We start from the raw sequence: 17,545 nt of genomic DNA, 5'->3' as shown, positions 1-17,545 counted from the left end.
CCAGGGTGATCAGAATTGGGAGGCTGGAGGAAAATATACATAGAGGAGGTGAATCTGACAGTGTACGGGGAAGGAAGGAGCCGTGGGGTCAAAGATGCAGGCTGGGTCCTGTGGATGGTTCTTGAAGACAGTGTTTAAATTCCCAGTGTTAACTCCCTTTGTGAGTTTGGGGTGGGGCTGTGGAGCTGCAGATGATGAAGGACCTGGGAATGACATGGGTTGGCACATGGGCTCAGTAGTTGTGGCTCGCGGGCTCTAGAGTGCAGGCTCAGTAGTTGCGGTGCACAGACCTAGCTGCTCCGCAGCATGTGGGATCTTCCCCGACCAGGATGCGGCCATAGCTCACGGGCCTAGCCGCTCCGCGGCATGTGGGATCTTCCCGGACCGGGGCACGAACCCGTGTCCCCTGCATCGGCAGGCGGACTCTCAACCACTGCGCCACCAGGGAAGCCCCCAGCTCTGGCTTTTTGATGTCACATTAACGAAACCCTATCCCTGGATGAGCTCAGCTATCTGCCTTCACTCCCGCAGCTTGCCCCCTCCCCACCACCCCGTCTGCCTGTGCCACCGCAGAGGTGTTCCCCTCCTTTCTCAAGTATCCCCACCATTTGGTGCTTTCTGCTCCCTGCCCCCCATGAAAGCTCCCTCCTCCCTCCGGGAGCCTTACTCCTCCAGGATCAGATGCTCATCCCTGGCAGCTGGTTCTTCCAGTGGCATTGGATTTGAGAGAAGAATTCTTGAAGATCAAAAAGTCTTCAAAACATGGAGAATAGAGCAGTAATGGTAGAACGGTTGGTATTGGAGCTGGGGGCCGTGGTCCACACTGCCTCAAATCACACAGAATCTGTGTGTGTGTGTGTGTGTGTGTGTGTGCGTGTGCTGGGGGAGGATTTGCCTATTCTAGTAATGCTGGTCTACCTCCCAGTCTTGTGTGCTCTAAGTCAATAAGTCCACTGGAAATTTACAAACACGTGCACGCTTGGCAATCACTCGTGCTACCTTGCGATTTTTCTTTTATTGTTGCCTCCGGAGTTATTTACCTTTTTGAGAGTGGAATTTGTGGGGAAATAGCCTCACATTCAGCTAGTGTTTACCTAGTTCCCCTGAACTCTGAACTGGGCTGGGTGTTGTGGGTCTTGCAGGTTTGTTGCGTTTGTTCTGCTTCCCCGGCAAAGGCACGGTGTCCCCTTCTCCAATATGCTCTATCGCCCCAGATACCAGTGCAGAGAATGAGGGGAAACCAGCTGGGCTGTGGTTGGCAGAGATGACTTCCAGAAGGAGGAAGAGCTCAAGCAGATAGTGGGTCTCCTCGAAGGGGAAGGAGGCAGCAGGAGCCCGGTGAGGCCAGGTGAGGCCAGGTGTCCCCGGGGAGGTTGAGCATCAGGCCCCCTGGGGTGCAGGAGGACGGGTGATGGCTGCCCTGAGGGCGACAGGTGAGCCCCTGGGAAGGGATGGGGCAGGAGACGGGACAGGAGACAGGACTGGGGTGGGGGGGGGAGGAGGAGTGCCCCTTTGCGCTCTGTCAACAGTGTCGCCTCTCTGCTGGGAGGGGAGCCCTGGGGGGCTGCTGGCTGGCTGGAGTGTGACCTTGCACTTCTGTGAGGGGCAGTGAGGCTTTGAAAATGCTTCCAGCTGGGCGGTTGTTGTCCCCTCAAGCATTCTTCAGTGGCCCTCAGGGCAGGAAACAAGTGTTTCCCCAGATCAGGACCCAGTAATGCTTCTCGATGGGGTCCTTTCTTGTGATGGGTGGAGCTGGGGAGCAGCAGCTTTGAGAAGGGTGCCAGCAGTGGTGGGGGGGGTGTCCATTTCTGAAATATGGGATGTCAGTGGTTTATTTCTTTGATGCTTTTGGTACACATCCTCTCTAGAACCTGACCGATGCTTTAAGAAAAGTTGTGATTTAAAAAAGCAATTGTGTGAAGGATGTGGTCGGCAGGCGGATTCTTAACCACTGTGCCACCCAGGGAAGTCCCAAAGATAGTTTCTTGGTGTAGTTTTAATTTGCATTTTTCTTGCTCTGAGTAAGGTTGAACATGTTTTCATAGATATAAGAGCCATGTGTATTTCCATTTCTATGAACTGTCTATTCATATGTTTTGCCCATTTTCTATGAGGTTGTTGGCCCTTTTCTCATTGAATTAGAGGTGATCTTTGTGTATTAGGGGAAACTAGTCTTTTGTTGGGAATGTGATTTACAAGCATTTTCCCCCCCAGTTAATCAAGGAAGTTTTTTGTTTTGTTTTGTTTTTTTGCTGTTGCTGCTATGTTTTCAGAATTATGAATGCTGATGGGAGAGATTTGCTGGGGTGTGGGGGTCCCTAGCTCAGGGGTCCCTGAGGAAGCATTGGAGTGGGTTCCAGATTGAGACCAGGATGGGAAACACCTCTGCTGTGTAAACAGGCAGAAGGGCAGGTGGGAGAACGGTGCCGGTGCCAGGGGGTTGGTGGCAGCGAGTTTCGAGAGCAAGGGCAGATATGTGGGTTCATCCAGGCATGGGATTGTGTTAACAAGTTATCAGAAAGTTAGAGGGGAGGAGGACTACTGTATTAGTGAGAGAGTGATCAGATTAATGAACGCTGACACCAGAGCAAGAGGAGGGGAAGTGAGTGGATGGGTGTTCTGTGTTTTCTTAGATAGGGTACTTGTCTGTTTGGCATGCAGTAATCACCAGGCCAGGCTAACGGCCAATGTGGTTACATTTCCCCTGAGATCAGACCCCATACTCTGAATCCCCTGCTTATCTCACTCTGTCACAAGCCAATATTTCCCCTGCCCTAAACCAATCCAGTGCCAGGTACCAGGCAACTAGGGACAGCCCCGATGCCTCAGAGGCCACTGGAACTGTTCAAACCAGCCAATCCCAAGCTGCTTTGCCATGCTTTTCCCATTGGAAACCCCAACAGAGGCTCTGGCCTTAGGCCTTCCCCCTTGCTCCTGCTTCTGCCTCTTGACCAAAGCCTAGTGCTTTCCTTGTGGTCCTGTGTGCTGTGCTGTGTCCCCTTCTCTTGGGAAATGTAAGTAATACGTTCTTCTTTCAACGTCATTAGCCTCTCCGTGTGCCATTCAGACACCTCCGTGAATTAAAATCCTATGGGTACAGTTAAGACAAGAGAGACACTTGGACGGGACAGAGTGTGAGGGCGAGTAAACTGCAGGTCCCAGTGGGGCTCCAGAGCTGTCACCCTGTGAGTGGTTAAATAAGCAGGCTCTCAGGGTGGACTTCCTGGAGGAGGTGGCTGGAGATGAGGAGAGGCCTCGTGGTGGGAAGGGCAGGAGCACAGACTGGGAGGCAGAGGGATGGGGTGGGGCAGGGGGTGGGATTCCGGAAGAAGGGAAAGCGGCTGTTGCCCTCCGCCCTCCCCACTCCTGGTCTGGTTTGGTTTAATCTTGACCGTCCGCCCAGGGACAGTTCCTCCAAGTCCAGCAGGCGCCCAGCTGCTAGAATGTTGTTTCTACGTTATCCCTTAGCAAGACTGGGGGCTTCTGGACTTACCCTAGGATCACCTTGCTGGGTGACCCTGAGCAGGCCTCCTAACATCTCTGGGCCCCGGTTTAACACCTGGCTTCTCTTTTGGAAGCATCAGTTTTGTCCTTTAGGTACCTTTTAGGCTCTTTCTAATGATCAAGTCTTTGCTTACCACCCTTCAGATTTCCATCAGGGCCTGAAAGAACATAAGGGGAGTCTGAGGAAGTGAAGTCCAGTGGTCAGGCTCTCACGGGCAGCAGGCCAAGGAGGGAGGGGAAGGGAAAGGGATGCAGCCTCTGCCCGGGCCTCCACCCCACCGACCTGGGTGTGCTGTGAATACCCCTCCTTGTTCGAAGGCCTCAGATTTGACTTTCAAAGGGAAAACGCCTGTCCTGATAAAGTGGGCCTTGTTCCACGCAAGTCAGCTTTGTTCGGGCTCCCGGGCTCAGTTCGTGTGTCCCGCCGGTGTGAGGAGGACAGAGACTGGGCACGGTCTCTGTGGGGCTAGATGATCCGTGCTTTGGGAGAGCCAAAGGGTTTCACACACTTGGTGGTGCCCAGCTGTGCCTTCACGCTGTTCCCCTAGCGCCTCCTGGTACTGGCAGGTATCACCACCTCCGCTTTCTCACACTGGGATGTGGAAACTGAGGCACAGAAGGTCACGCAGCTCATGCGGGGTCACCCGGGCCACCCAGGGCAGCTCAGTCAAACTTGACCAGGTCTTCTGACTCCTTGTCCAGTGCTCTCTTCCCACAAACTGTTTATGATGGACACTACACAGCTGGGTTCTCTGCCCCTTTGTTTCACCCCTCATGCTCGGATTTATCCCCCTGAAGTGCCAACTGCCACCAGTTAGCGTGGAAATGAATTCACTTTGTGCAGGAAGGAAGATCAGGGGCTCGGCATGAAAAGTAAGAGGGAAAAAAAATTCCTCCGATAAATTCTGCTACTCCCCATGACACCTCTCCTCTCCCCAAAGTATCAGCATGTTCCTCAGGCCCTTCCTTAAAGGACCAAAGAAATGAATCTCTAATGGTAAAATTTCTAGCCTCACAGTATGGAGGTGGCCCTTGACTCAAACTGCAGAGTGACCATTTTTCCACCTCCTTATGTAGATGCCAGTCCAGTCTGACATTCCTGGGCCAAGAAATAAAGGGACCTATCTCCAGGCGTGTTTCCACCTTGATGGTACTTCCTGCTTCCCAGTGCTCTGTGGGACACTGTGGGGACGTGATCGGGAGAGGTGTTTTTTTTTTTTTTTTTTCTGTGGTACGCGGGCCTCTCACTGTTGTGGCCTCTCCCGTTGCGGAGCACAGGCTCCAGACGCGCAGGCTCAGCGGCCATGGCACACGGGCCCAGCCGCTCCGCGGCATGTGGGATCTTCCCAGACCGGGGCACAAACCTGTGTCCCCTGCAGCGGCAGGCGGACTCTCAACGACTGCGCCACCAGGTAAGCCCGGGAGAGGTGTTTTAATCATGGAAATGATTTTTTCCTTTCTCACTTTTCATGCAGAGGCCCAGCTTTCCATGCCTGGGCAGAGTGAATCACAGTCCACAGAAACCAGCGACAGTTGGGGCTTTGCGGGGCAGGAAGGGATGGCCAGGGACGGCTGCAGCTGGAGCCCGCACCCACTGTCGCCTGCTTGTTGATCCCACGCTGCTGCCTCTGCTGGGCCCTCTCGGGTTCTGGGCCGGCCTCCAGGCAGGGGTGCAAGCCAGCCTGGAGCCTCAGAGGTGGTCTGGCAGAGGCTCAGGCAGGGCAGGGTTAACTGTTTACAACTTCCCGAGCTCTGGCTGCTCCTTCTTGGGGGCTGATTTGAAGGCACCTATTATCCCCATTCTTCATGGGGTTTTGAATAATGCATTTTTCCTCAGCCCTTAAAAAAAAAAAGCCTGTGCTTAATAGTACTAGAGTAATGACCTTGTGTCACACTTCAGCCACTGGGGCTCTTAATCCACCGCTGCATTCAGATATTGTGAATTGTGTTGCCTCTGACATTGGTTAGCAGGAAGAATACCGTGCCGGCGAGGAGGAAGGAGGATCTGTTTTGCGGTCTACCTTGTAGCCTGCGGCAGCCCAGCAAAAGAACATCCTCTGTCTGCCATAACAATGTTGTACGGGCAGGTGACTTTCTGCACGCCTGCTGTGCACCAGGGCCTTACACATGGGCTCTTGTTAATGCTTGAGACAGACCAATGGCGTAGTCACTCTGGGGATTATAAAAGCACCCACCTGGAGGCAGATTGTGGAAACTCAGTGGGGTGTAAAATGCCCGTAAGGGTCTTGGAATAGACCAAGTGCTCAGAAAGAGGGATTTCATATCAGTGCCATCATCGCCATTTACAGAGGAGGAAAGTGAGGCCTAGAGAGACCTCAGGACTCAAAGCCGGGTCCACCTGACTCCAGGGTCCAGACTCACTCATCACCGATGGGAATAATTGTATGTTACAGAGCTGCCCCCACCACCTGCCCTCGCACCGCCCCCCCATCTGAACTCCTCATTGGCTATGGGGCCACTTGTAAAGTCATGTGGGCCCTGTGTCCTTCCCCTTCCCCCTCTGGGCCCCACGTCCTTCTCTGACCCCCAATATCCTCTAGTCTCCGATGAAGGTCTGGGCACGTGCCAGTCCCCTGCCAGGTCCATGTGACCTCCTTCCTCCTGCCAGTTCACACCTCCCTGGCTCCTTGGCTGCCCCTGACCATTTCCCCCTTGTTTGTGAGGTGTGTTCTTTGGGTAATAATTACATGAAATGGCTCACTTGCCAGTTAGATCAGTAAATAATTCCCCCCAGTCCTAGTGGGTGAAGCTCAGAGTTAATGATTGCCAGGAAAGCTTCTCAGGATGCAGATCATCTGAGGAGGTCACGCTGAGCTTGATGGCTGGGAGGAGGGGTGCACCCAGGGGCTCCTGTGCCCCCCTCCCTGCCCCCTGCCGTCCTCCCATCTCTTGTGTCTGAATTCAGCACCAGTAGGCCTCCCCGTTCGCAGCCAGCCCACTTCCCCGCGCGGGGTCTTTGCTCTAAAGCTCGTCTCCTTTCCTCTCCTCTCTGCCGGAGCAAGTACTCCCCCTCATTTGGGGTCCACTTCTAGCGGTGCCTCCCCCCAGGGGCCTTCACTGACTGTCCTGACATCCTTGCTCTGGGCCCCTTCTCTGGGCTCCTCGGGGCCATTGGGCAGGTCTTTTCTGAGTGCTCTCCACCATGTCAGGGGCTGTGCTTGGTTCCGGGGACCCAGCAGTGGGCAAGGTGGGGTTGGACGTGCTCCTGGAGTACCCACACAGCTTGAGGGTGCGGCAGGGAGGCCCCGAGGACCTGGGGGCAGTGGGCAGGTGAGGGGCACTGGAGCCTGAGGAAGTGGGGCTCGGGCAAGGATGAGGTGGAGCTTTCCAGGCAGACACGGAGTGAGGGCAAAGGCATCTCGAAGCTGAGGGAGCGGTGTGTACTAAGTACAAAGGCATGATCTGGTGGCTGGATGGGTGATGCTTCACCTACCGCTGTGTGGCATTCCAGACACCTGGGAATCGCCCACGTGGGTGTGTCCAGGAGGCTGGTGGTCCCTTGGAGAAGTCTGTTTCCCTCCCTCCTGTCGCTCCCTCATGGTTTCACTACTGGACATGTCTGGTTTCTCAGAAAGAAGGGATTCTCTGTGAGGGTGGCCGTGCTTTCCTATACCCTGCTCACCAGGGACCTGGGGTTGCAGCACCTGCTCACCGAGCGATGTGGATTCGAACCTAAGCTCCTTCAGTGCACAGTGGATTCTGGGCCACGAGAAGGTGACTGATCCCAGGAGCTCAGGGTAGTTGCTTCCCCCCTGGGCCATGCGCGGCAATCCCCACCGGCGCTTGATACTGGGGATGATCCCGGGGCTCCCGCACTGGGGATTCTGATTGAACAAGCACGAGGTGGACTCACTCAGTAGGTTCTGCGTTCACGGCCCCTGGGTTATTTGGATGCACGGTTGGGTTTGGGGCTACTGCTACAGTGTTTTTCCAGGCTCCTGCCTCTATCCCTAACTTCACCCCATCCCCAGAGTCAGCACCCCAGACCCCACCTGGACAGTTTCCGGGTGGGGAGCTCAGTGCCCATAGAGCAGCCCTTCCTCATTGGGGGATAGTGTCTCTGTGGCTTGAGCTGACGCCTGCCTCCCAGAAGCTCCCATCTGTGGGGGCGGGGGTGTCTTGGTTCTGCATGGCCTCCTCCAGGCTTCCAGGGCTGCTTCCCCAGGATGTGGGAAGGCGTTCACCCTTGCCCGGGGCCCTCCCTGGGTCTCCCTGCCTTCCTTCCTCTGTGGTCTGGGCTCCGTCTCACAGGCTGACAGCCTTGTCTCAGACTTGAAGCTTCTGATCAGACTAACAGCTTGGGAGGAGGAGGGTGGAGATAGGATCGTGCCTTCCCCCGCAGCCTGACATTTCCTGTTGGGGGGAGGGGAACGCCAACAGTCAGGGCCTGGTTCACCTTCCATCAACCTGGCAGGGACTCACCCTTTCCCAACCTTGGGGGAGGGAACTGCCTACTGCACCCACCCTGGAGGCCAACAAGCTGTGTAGCCTAGGCACCCTGGTCCTGATTCTCCAGGGCTCAGTGGAGGACCAGCTCAGCTCTCGCCTTGGCCTAGAATCTTAGCGGCCTCACCCTGGCTGTGCTGTAGAGTCACCTGGGTCCTTAGCTCCCTGATCTTCGGAGGCCTCAGTTAACTGAGTAGTGGGTCCAGGCATCAGTATGTTTTCAAACTCCCTAGGAAAATAGTACTTTATATTCTTTACCATATCACTTTTTGTAAGTGTTGAATATATTCCTGTTTATTTTTCTATGTTGTTTTGTAGCCTTAGGAAGCGTTTCAAACATATCTGAATGTATAAAATTAGAGTAAATGCCCTACATGGTGTGATGCTTCATTATATATAAAACTGTGTGCATATATTAAATTTTGTCTCTTGAAAAAAAACCCAAAAAACTCTCTGGGTAGTTTTAAGGTGCATCCAGAGTTGAGAACCACTGGGCTAGGTGCCCAGCACCCACCTGTCCAGCTCCTACAATGTGTGGAAATAGTTTCACTAGAGTAAAACAGTCTTATGATGTATATCACCTAATACTAAAGTACATCTTTGTATTTTTTTTTTGTTGTTGTTGTTGGAAGATTTTTAATCACAGTTTCAATTTCATTACTTGTGATTGGTCTGTTCATATTTTCTGTTTCTTCCCGGTTCAGTCTTGGAAGGTTATACCTTTCTAAGAATTTGTCCATTTCTTCCAGTTATATATGGGTCTTGTTTTTGTATCCATTCAGCAAGCCTGTGTCTTTGGTTGGAGCATTTAATCCATTCACGTTTAAGGTAATTATTGATATATATGTTTCTATGACCATCTTCTTAATTGTTTTGGGTTTGTTTTTTTTTGGTACATGGGCCTCTCACTGTTGTGGCCTCTCCCGTTGCAGAGCACAGGCTCTGGACGTTTGTCTGTCTTTCTGTGAATGTGGTTTTTGTTCCACAGGCTACAGGATTGTAGTTCTTCTTGCTTCTGCTCTCTGCCCTCTGGTGGATGAAGCTCCGTCTTTGTATTTTATAAGAAGGTATTTAAAAATTTAAATCAGTAAAAGTAAGTATTTAATAATTTTAAAGACAAAAATTGTGTAACAGTTTGGAACCTCAAGTAAATGTAAACTTATAAAAACAGACCTTGTAATTCTGGTTTATATTAGCAGATAAACAAAAATGAAGTATTCAAAACATTGAAATCTACACACTTCAAAAACATAAAATCTGGGGCTTCCCTGGTGGCGCAGTGGTTAAGAATCTGCCTGCCAATGCAGGAGACATGGGTTCGAGCCCTGGTCTGGGAAGATCCCACATGCTGTGGAGCAACTAAGTCCGTGCACCACAATTACTGAGCCTGCGCTGTAGAGCCCCTGAGCCACAACTACTGAGCCCGTGTGCCTAGAGCCCGTGCTCCCAACAAGAGAAGCCACCACAATGGCTTGTACACCACAACGAAGAGTAGCCCCCGCTCACCGCAACCAGAGAAAAGCCTGCGTGCAGCAACGGAGACCCAGTGCAGCCAAAGATAAAAATAAATTTATTAAAAAAAAAAGATCTTAAAAAAGGTGGATATATGTATACGTATGACTGATTCACTTTGCTGTACAGCAAGAAACTAACACAACATTGTAAAGCAACTATACTCCAACATAAAAACAAAACAAACCCCAAAGCATAAAATCTAGTCATGAAAAATGGAAGATGAATTATTTGATCCCTTTTAGAGGAGAATCTTAAAATCAAAGTTGGCAGTATGTTACAAGTATTTTTTTTTCTGTAACATTTTCTAGAAAAATATTTCCCTGACTCTACCCTAGTTGGGGAATGGTAAGAAGATATATTTGTGAGATGTCTTCGAACATTTTCCACTGACAGGGTCTTTTGGCTTTTTTTTTCTGGGACTGCAGTCTTTTATTTATAAGGAGCCATAGTTTTTGTTTCTAAAGCATTTCTGGTTTGTCCTTAAGTTCTTTAGTTTTATCTTGTTCAGATGGAGATTCTGATGCAACACTTCCTGTGTCAGTTTCAAAACTGTCATGTTGATATTCCACACGTTAGGAAAGTCTGTGAATAGAGTAATAGTTATTCTTGCAACAGCATTTTGCTTTGTCTACTGCTGTGCAATGTCTGAAAAGGACTTAAAACATATTTTACATTTCAGCGTTTTTTTCTGGGTTTTTTTGTTTTTTTTCTTTACATTGTGATTGTCTTCTTTTAAGAACATACCAAAATTGAGAGATTAGTATAATGAATTTCCATGCCTGGCCTCAACAGTTATCAACTCATGGCCAACCTTGTTTCACCTATACCCCTACCCATACACCCTGCTCTTGCCAGATTCTTTTGAAGCCGATTCAAGACATCATCTCATCTCTTCTGTGACTGCTTCAGTATACATCTCTAAGTGAAAAGGGCCCTTTTAAAAAATGTAACCATCGGGGCTTCCCTGGTGGCGCAGTGGTTGAGAGTCCGCCTGCCGATGCAGGGGACACAGGTTCGTGCCCTGGTCTGGGAAGGTCCCACATGCCACAGGGTGGCTGGGCCCGTGAGCCATGGCCGCTGAGCCTGCGCGTCCGGAGCCTGTGCTCCGCAACGGGAGAGGCCACAACAGTGAGAGGCCCGCGTACCGCAAAAAAAAAAAAAAAATGTAACCATCATCCTATTATTATATCTTACAAATTGATCATTTCTTGTTATCATAAAAAAATCCCGTGTTCAGATTTTCCCAGTTGTCTCATACATTTTTTTCAGTTGGTTTGAGATTTCAGATCTTAAAAATTCTGAAATACAGCAGAAACTAACACAACACTGTAAAGCAATTATACTCCAATAAAGATGTTTTTTAAAAAATTCTGAAATAAAAATTTTAGACCAAGCAAAAGAGACCATTTTGGCATGGAAGTGCAGGATTCACCAACAGAGCCTGCAACCACTGGGTAGAAGTTTCTAGACAAGTAGGCCAGACCCTGTCTCTAGGTTTCGGAGTGCAGTGGACGGTAAAATCGTTCAGTCATTCAGTAAACATGTGTTCATTCCACAGTGACGCGGGGCCCAGTCCTGGGCTGGGCACCTCGGACAGAGCAGTGAACAAGACAGACTGGGCGAGTCTTGAGGGGAGCCAGAGCTCATTACACCGTGAGGTTTGCAAAGGGGATGATATAGACCCTTGCAGGTGGTATTGAGCGTAGCCTGGAGCAATGGATAGAATTCCATCAAGAAGAGAGCGTGGAGGGAGCGGTGTCTCTCCCCCAGTGATCAGCAAGGGCAAAAGCATGGAAGTGTGAAAGCCCGGTGCGTGCCCGGACAGTGATGGGGGTGTCTCAAGGCTGGGGACGGGTGAGGCTACTGCGGGCTCGAGGATATGCCTTATAAGGAGCGGGGGCCTCTGGGGCCTTCCAGAAGGGACCCCACAGTTTTGTGGTAGGAACCTAAGGTGTGGACCGTGAGTCTGGGAGCCTTGCAGGAACTCTGAGGAGTTACTTGGAGTTCCTGGCCCTTCGCGGGGCGGGGCCTCAGCGAGACTGGAGCCCCTACCCTGGGGGCGGCCAGTGTCTGCCTGGACCTCCACGTGCCTCCAGGGCGAGCACGGTGCCCTGCACGCAGAACGGGCTCACTGTGTGTCTACTACTGGTGACCTTCCGGCGCTCCCAGTGCAGGGCACCCCTGTCCCCTTCCCCCTTCACCATGGCCGGCACAGAGGGAGCCCCCTAAGGCCTAAGGCTTGGGGAAAGGCGGTGGCTTTTCCAAAACATGTCAGCTATCTGGCTTTGGAACCTCGGCCCCAGCGACACTGAATGGCGGACTGCAAGGCCAGCGTTGCCCCAGGGCCAGCAGGCAGGCGTGGAGGAAGGCTTGAGACGAGAGCTTCTCATGAGGAAATGCCAATATTTGCAACCCTGGGCTGGCTCGCATAGCTAGTTTATCCAAGACTGGCCAACAGTTGGAGGACTCATTCATTTATTTCCTTTTAATAGCATTGGCGCTTTGGTAAAAAAAAAAAAAAAAGAATGAATTAACAGATACATAAATAAATAGTAATGCACATGCTCATTGTGGGCAAACTCTAATGTTATAGAAAAGTAGAAGCGAGAGAATAAAGCAAATCCCAGGAGGTAAACCCTACCGTCCAGAGAGAACAACTGTGAACACTTTGTGGAATCCTTTCAAACACTTTTCTGTCCATAAATACAAGCATTTAAATGGAACACAGTTTTATACAGATGGCATTACAAGATTTATGCTGTTCCACAACCTGCTTTTTTCATTTAATAGCATGTCATGACACCGTTTCCTGTCCATAAGCACAGATCTGTAACATTTTTATAGCCCACAGTACAATTTTACATGGATGTACCAAACTTACCCAGACAGCTCTCTATTGCCAGAAATTTGGATTGTTTCCAGTTTTTCTCTACAACGTGCTAAAGAGTATCATTCAGCTTTTTTTAGATGTGCAGTAATTGCCTAGCAGTAAATATCTAGGATAGCTGGGATAGCTGGAAGAAAGGAAAGATTCCTTGCACGCTGCACAGGAGGTCACCATGGCAACCCCACCCCAGTGTGGCGCACCCATTAGCCTAAGCTCCAGCCAGGGAGGTGGGTCAGAGACAAGGGGAAACAATCCATTTTCAAGCAGAATTATAAGCCAACACAGAAGCAGCATGAAGGAGCATTAATGCAGAATTGAGATGGTTTAGGATGCAGTAGTGTTCTCTGGTAGACACCTTGGCTTTTCATTCTCACAAGAGCCATCAATACTTTTATTATCCTCATTTAGCTGATAAGAGAAATTCAAGTTGAAGAGGTTAAGTAATCTGCCCGAGGGCACACAGTAAATGATGGAGCCAGGGTTGAAAGTGGCCTGCATCCACTCCTCATAATTCTCCTTACCTGACCTAGGGTCGCCAGCCACCCTCTCTTCCCTTACCATCCCTGAGACTTCCAGTCCTGACTCCCCACCCCTCCAGTGCGTTCATTCCCACCGCATCAGACAGGGTCTGCACTGAGACTTCATCTGGACTCTTCCCAGGCTCCGCCCTGGCCACCTGCCACTCCACACCCTATGCCACCTCCATACTGAACTATAGACAGCTCTTTCTTCCTCCATGCCTTGGCTTCTACTACACCCTCAGCTTAGAATGCTCTCTCCTCCGTGGCTGCTGGGCTCTTGTTTATTCTTTTTCTTTTTTAATAAATTTATTTATTATTTATTTTTAATTTTGGCTGCATTGGGTCTTTGTTGCTGTGCGCGGGCTTTCTCTAGTTGTGAGCGGGGGCTATTCTTGTTGCGGTGCGTGGGCTTCTCATTGCAGTGGTTTCTCTTGTTGCGGAGCATGGGCTCTAGGTGCACAGGCTTCAGTAGTTGTGGCTCGCGAGCTCTAGAGCGCGGGCTCAGTAGTTGTGGTTCGCGGGCTCTAGAGTGCAGGCTCAGTAGTTGTGGCACATGGGCTTACTGGCTCCATGGCATGTGGGATCTTCCCAGACCAGGGCTCGAACCTGTGTCCCCTACGTTGGCAGGCGGATTCTTAACCACTGCGCCACCAGGGAAGCCCTCCTGTTTGTTCTTCAAGGCTTAGCTCAAGCTTCGTTTCTTCAAGAGGTTTTTCCTCACTCCCTAATGTGACGTCTCTTCTCTGTGTTCCCCTGGGAGTATCTGGTTCTAACTACAGTTTGACCATCAGATGTACTTTGTGTCAGTTGTCAGTGTCGAGCTCCTAAAATGTGAGCTCTTAAGGGGTGGAATCATCATATTCGTTTCTCCAGCCCCACATCCTACCATAGCCTTGGACACAGAGTGGGTATTCAGTAAATGTATGCTGAGTGAATGAGTAAATAACCAAGCATCTTCCCGTTCACTCTCCATTTCTGCTTCCAGCCCCAGGGACTACTTTAACCCAAGCAGATTGGATGAGCACCCTGCCCACCAGGAGCCGCTCCCTGCTTCCCTGCCTCTCACCTGGCTGGTTCCCCAATATTACCCCACAAGAGCTGGCCCCAAGCTCCATCCTCCATAAGCCCCAGTCATCTCTTTTCCTACCCTTGCCTTGCCAGGGTAACTGAGATACTGGGCGAACCCTTTATATCACCGCCCCTGCCCCACCTCCCCATCCCAACTTTGTTAGTTTTGCCCCATCAGTCCTAGGAACCCTTTTCTCATTCCTTGGGCTCCTCTGTCTGTGGCTTCTCTCCTTGAGAAACCTCAAGTGCTTTGCAAGTCACCTGTCTCTGCCTCCTAAATTGATATGTAGCCTCAACTTCTCCTCCAAAACGTGGTCACATTTTTAAATTGCAATCTGTACGAATCCAACTTACTGAAAACTGCCCTGGTCTTCCTCCCTCCCTTCATGGTGTCACCATTTCCCAACCCTTGGGACATGACCCTCTGAGACCCCTGTGATCAACTGAAACCTGACCCTTACCACTAGGTCTCCAAACTCAGAGCTCCTGGCCAGGCCTGGTTGGCACATGGGGGCTACCGAGAACCTCAGAGGCTTCCCTCGCTTTCCCCACGGGACGGGACAGCCAGCTGCTGCCATGGGCGAATTTGACCCAGGGCTGTAGATCTTTAGGTTTGTCAAGAGAAACTGGAGTCCAGATTTTTACGTGAGGTCCCTTGATTTTTTAATATTGGCCTAGGTTTTTTTTTTTCCTTAATAGACTTTTTTTTTTTAAGCGCCGTTTTAGGTTTTTAGAAAAACTGTGCAGAAAGTAAAGAGTTCCCAGTGCCCCTTCCCTTCCCCCACAGTTTCTCCCATTATTAATATCTTGAGTTAGTGTGGCATATGTTACAAGTGATGAACGATATCGACACATGGCTGTTAACTAATGTTAGGGTCCACTCTTTGTGTTGTATATTCTACGGGCCTTCACAAGTGCATACTGTCATGTATCCATCGCAGCAGTGTCATGCCATTTAAGTCTGCTTTCCACACTCTCCTCCCACTATGCCCCTCCTTTGCATTGTCTCTACCCAGCCCTGTACGCAGGTCTTCTCACCTCTCTGGACTCCTTGGAGCTCCCTATCCCTGGTCATGGACAGTTTCCTGTCCCTCTCACCTCTCCATCAGACTTGTAAGTTCCCTGAGGCCCTCAGAGAAGGCTAAGAAGTCTAGAAGGCTGAGTCTCCCCAGCGCCTGGGGCAGGGGCTTGAATGCTTTGGGGACTCACTATAGCCTGTGTCCATGCTTGCTTATGGGCCGGGTCTGGGGCTTCCAGGGAAAATGCTTTGGGTGCAGTTGACGACAGGGAGAGGGCAGGGGGCAAGCAACGGAGACCCAGGCAAATCTTGGTGGCTGCACGGAGGGGAGGGAGAATAGATGTCCCAGTAAGTCCAGTTTTAGAAAGGGGAACGTTGAGGACAAGCACAGCTCTGGGTGGTGGGATGTTTGAATCCTTAGCAGGAGTGAGCGGAGGTCTCCAGGGAGCAGGGAAGGAGATGCCCCCAGAGAATGCCCCCCTGCTTCCCCCACCTGTCCCTTCCCCTCCCGCCCAAGCAGCTGCCTCCTGTGGGAAAATGGGTGAGCAAGCAAGTATGGGAAAACAGATCAAAAACACCTCCCTAGTGAAGCTGACCTTCCCCCCACCCCTTGCCCCCAGCCCCGATGGCAACCCTGGGGTCCCTCCTACTGGCACCCGCCCAACTCTGCCCCCAGTTAGGCAGAAGAGGACACACACCTCCCACTCCGCTGACGGAGCCCAAAGCAGTGACTTGCTGTTCCTGTAACATGCCTCTGGGCCTTTGCATGCGCTGTTTCTCCTGCCAGCTGTGCCCACTCCAAACTGACGGATCCTCTCTGACCTCTTACGCCCCAAACAAACGTCACCTCCTCTGTAAAGCTGACCCTAACCATCTCCTCCCTCAAGCCTGACAGCACCCCACCCTCCCCCAGATGCTTCCACAGAACTGTTTCCATTATCCACGTAGCATCTAACCCACTGGGTCACTGGTTTGTGCGCCTCCCTTGTTCTGTGTGTGCCTCCCACAAGGCGCAGCTTGTGGTTACACCCTGCGTCCCAGCTCTCAGTGGAGTGCCAGCACCTAGCAGCCTCATTTCATGGATAAATGGAAGGACACATGAATGAATGGACCTCTTCTTTTGGTTTGTTTTTGGGCTGCACCACGTGACTTGCAGGATATTGGTTCCCCGACCAGGGATTGAACCCGGGATTGAACCCGGGCACAGTGAAGACACCAAGTCCTAACCTCTAGACTTCCAGGGAATTCCCAATGGACCACCTCAGAGTAGAACAGTCAACATGCTTCAACATGCTATTACTGGGTCTCTTCTGTTATATTAAAAACAGATCCAGGCCCTGTCTTCAAGGAATCTAAATTGTGGCTGCCTAAATTTTAGCCCACCTAAAAGAGGGGGCTTCCCTGGTGGCGCAGTGGTTGAGAGTCCGCCTGCCGATGCAGGGGACACGAGTTCGTGCCCTCCCACATGCTGCGGAGCGGCTGGGCCCGTGAGCCATGGCCGCTGAGCCTCCGCGTCCCGAGCCTGTGCTCCGCAACAGGTGAGGCCACAGCAGTGACAGGCCCGCGTACAGCAAAAAAAAAAAAAAAAAAAAAAAAAAAAAGAATCAGAGAACAATATACAACCGGGCTAGTTATAATAATTACCAATTACTGAGGTGTCTGCTGCAGGCCTGGCTCTATGCAAAGAGCCCACACACGTTGCTTCCTTCTCTCCTCCCGCAGCTCACGAGTGAGGGAGGGGACCCGCACACTGAGGTTAGGCAGCATGCCCCGGGGCGCCAGCTAGTGGACGGAGACGCGGGGACTGGAGCCCAGGTCTGCCTGAGCCCAGAGTCTGTGATTGCCACTCCCTCACTTCGTCTAGAGGTGGTCAGGGAAAGGAGCGAGAGGGGGTGGGCGGCGCGGTCTGGGGAAGGCTCCTTCCTGGAGGAGCCCTGCTGTGCGATGCTGGAGGCTCCGGGACGTGCCTGAAGCCTAGACAGTGTGGAAAGACCCCAGGAGTTTCAGGGCCTGGGGTCGGAGCGGCCCCGCCCCAGCCTGTGCTCACTCTGGGGGGCCCACAGAGGTAGCGGTACTAGCAGTGCCCTGCTGGGTCCCGGTGGCCTTCCCCCGCGGGCCCCGGGGAGAGCCGGGTCTGCGTGAGCTGCACACTCCCTGCGCCCGTGGGGTGGGGCTGTGTGTGTAGGTGTTCCCACGTCGGAGGCTGCAGAGCCGGCTCCTCTGGGGAGCACACCTCCTGAGGGGGTGCCCTGCCCAGCCCAGTTTCCAGGGTGGGGCGGCGGGGGCAGGAACAGCTTTCTGGAAAGAACACCTTTCTGGAAAGAACACGGCCCTCATTCACTGACTGGTAGACACACCCAGAGGGTCCAACTGTTTCCCACGGCGTGGAGCCAGTCCTGGCCTGCGGAGGGAGGGGGCGGATCCTCTGAGGAGCTGGGGCGCAGCCTTCCAAACATCCATCAAGCTCAGGCCGGCCAGGGGGTCTTGTTACAGTATATCAAGGGGGATGGGCTTCCCTGGTGGCGCAGTGGTTGAGAGTCCGCCTGCCGATGCAGGGGACGCGGG

The 17,545-nt window shown here is 51.9% G+C and overlaps 1 protein-coding gene across 6 annotated transcripts in view; it reads left to right on the top strand.

Annotated features, from left to right (window-relative positions):
* The window catches only part of PAQR5 (progestin and adipoQ receptor family member 5), an 87,033-nt gene that overhangs the window by 12,582 nt on the left and 56,906 nt on the right, over positions 1-17,545 (top strand). Inside the window, exon 1 of one of the 6 annotated variants that reach the window (XM_024747525.1) lies at positions 1,208-1,348. The exons of 3 other annotated variants lie outside the window; for them this stretch is intronic. The gene's annotated coding sequence lies outside the window, so the exon portion shown is untranslated. Of the gene's footprint in view, positions 1-1,207; positions 1,349-2,994; positions 3,015-4,897; positions 4,917-17,545 lie in introns of those variants that run through there. 2 more of the 6 variants (XM_024747527.1, XM_024747528.1) reach the window with 2 other exon arrangements.

This window comes from Neophocaena asiaeorientalis, unplaced genomic scaffold, assembly GCF_003031525.2.
Source record: "Neophocaena asiaeorientalis asiaeorientalis breed wild unplaced genomic scaffold, Neophocaena_asiaeorientalis_V1.1 scaffold591, whole genome shotgun sequence".
In the NCBI taxonomy this organism is placed as follows: Eukaryota; Metazoa; Chordata; class Mammalia; order Artiodactyla; family Phocoenidae; genus Neophocaena; species Neophocaena asiaeorientalis.
This window is presented reverse-complemented; position numbering and strand designations above follow the sequence as displayed.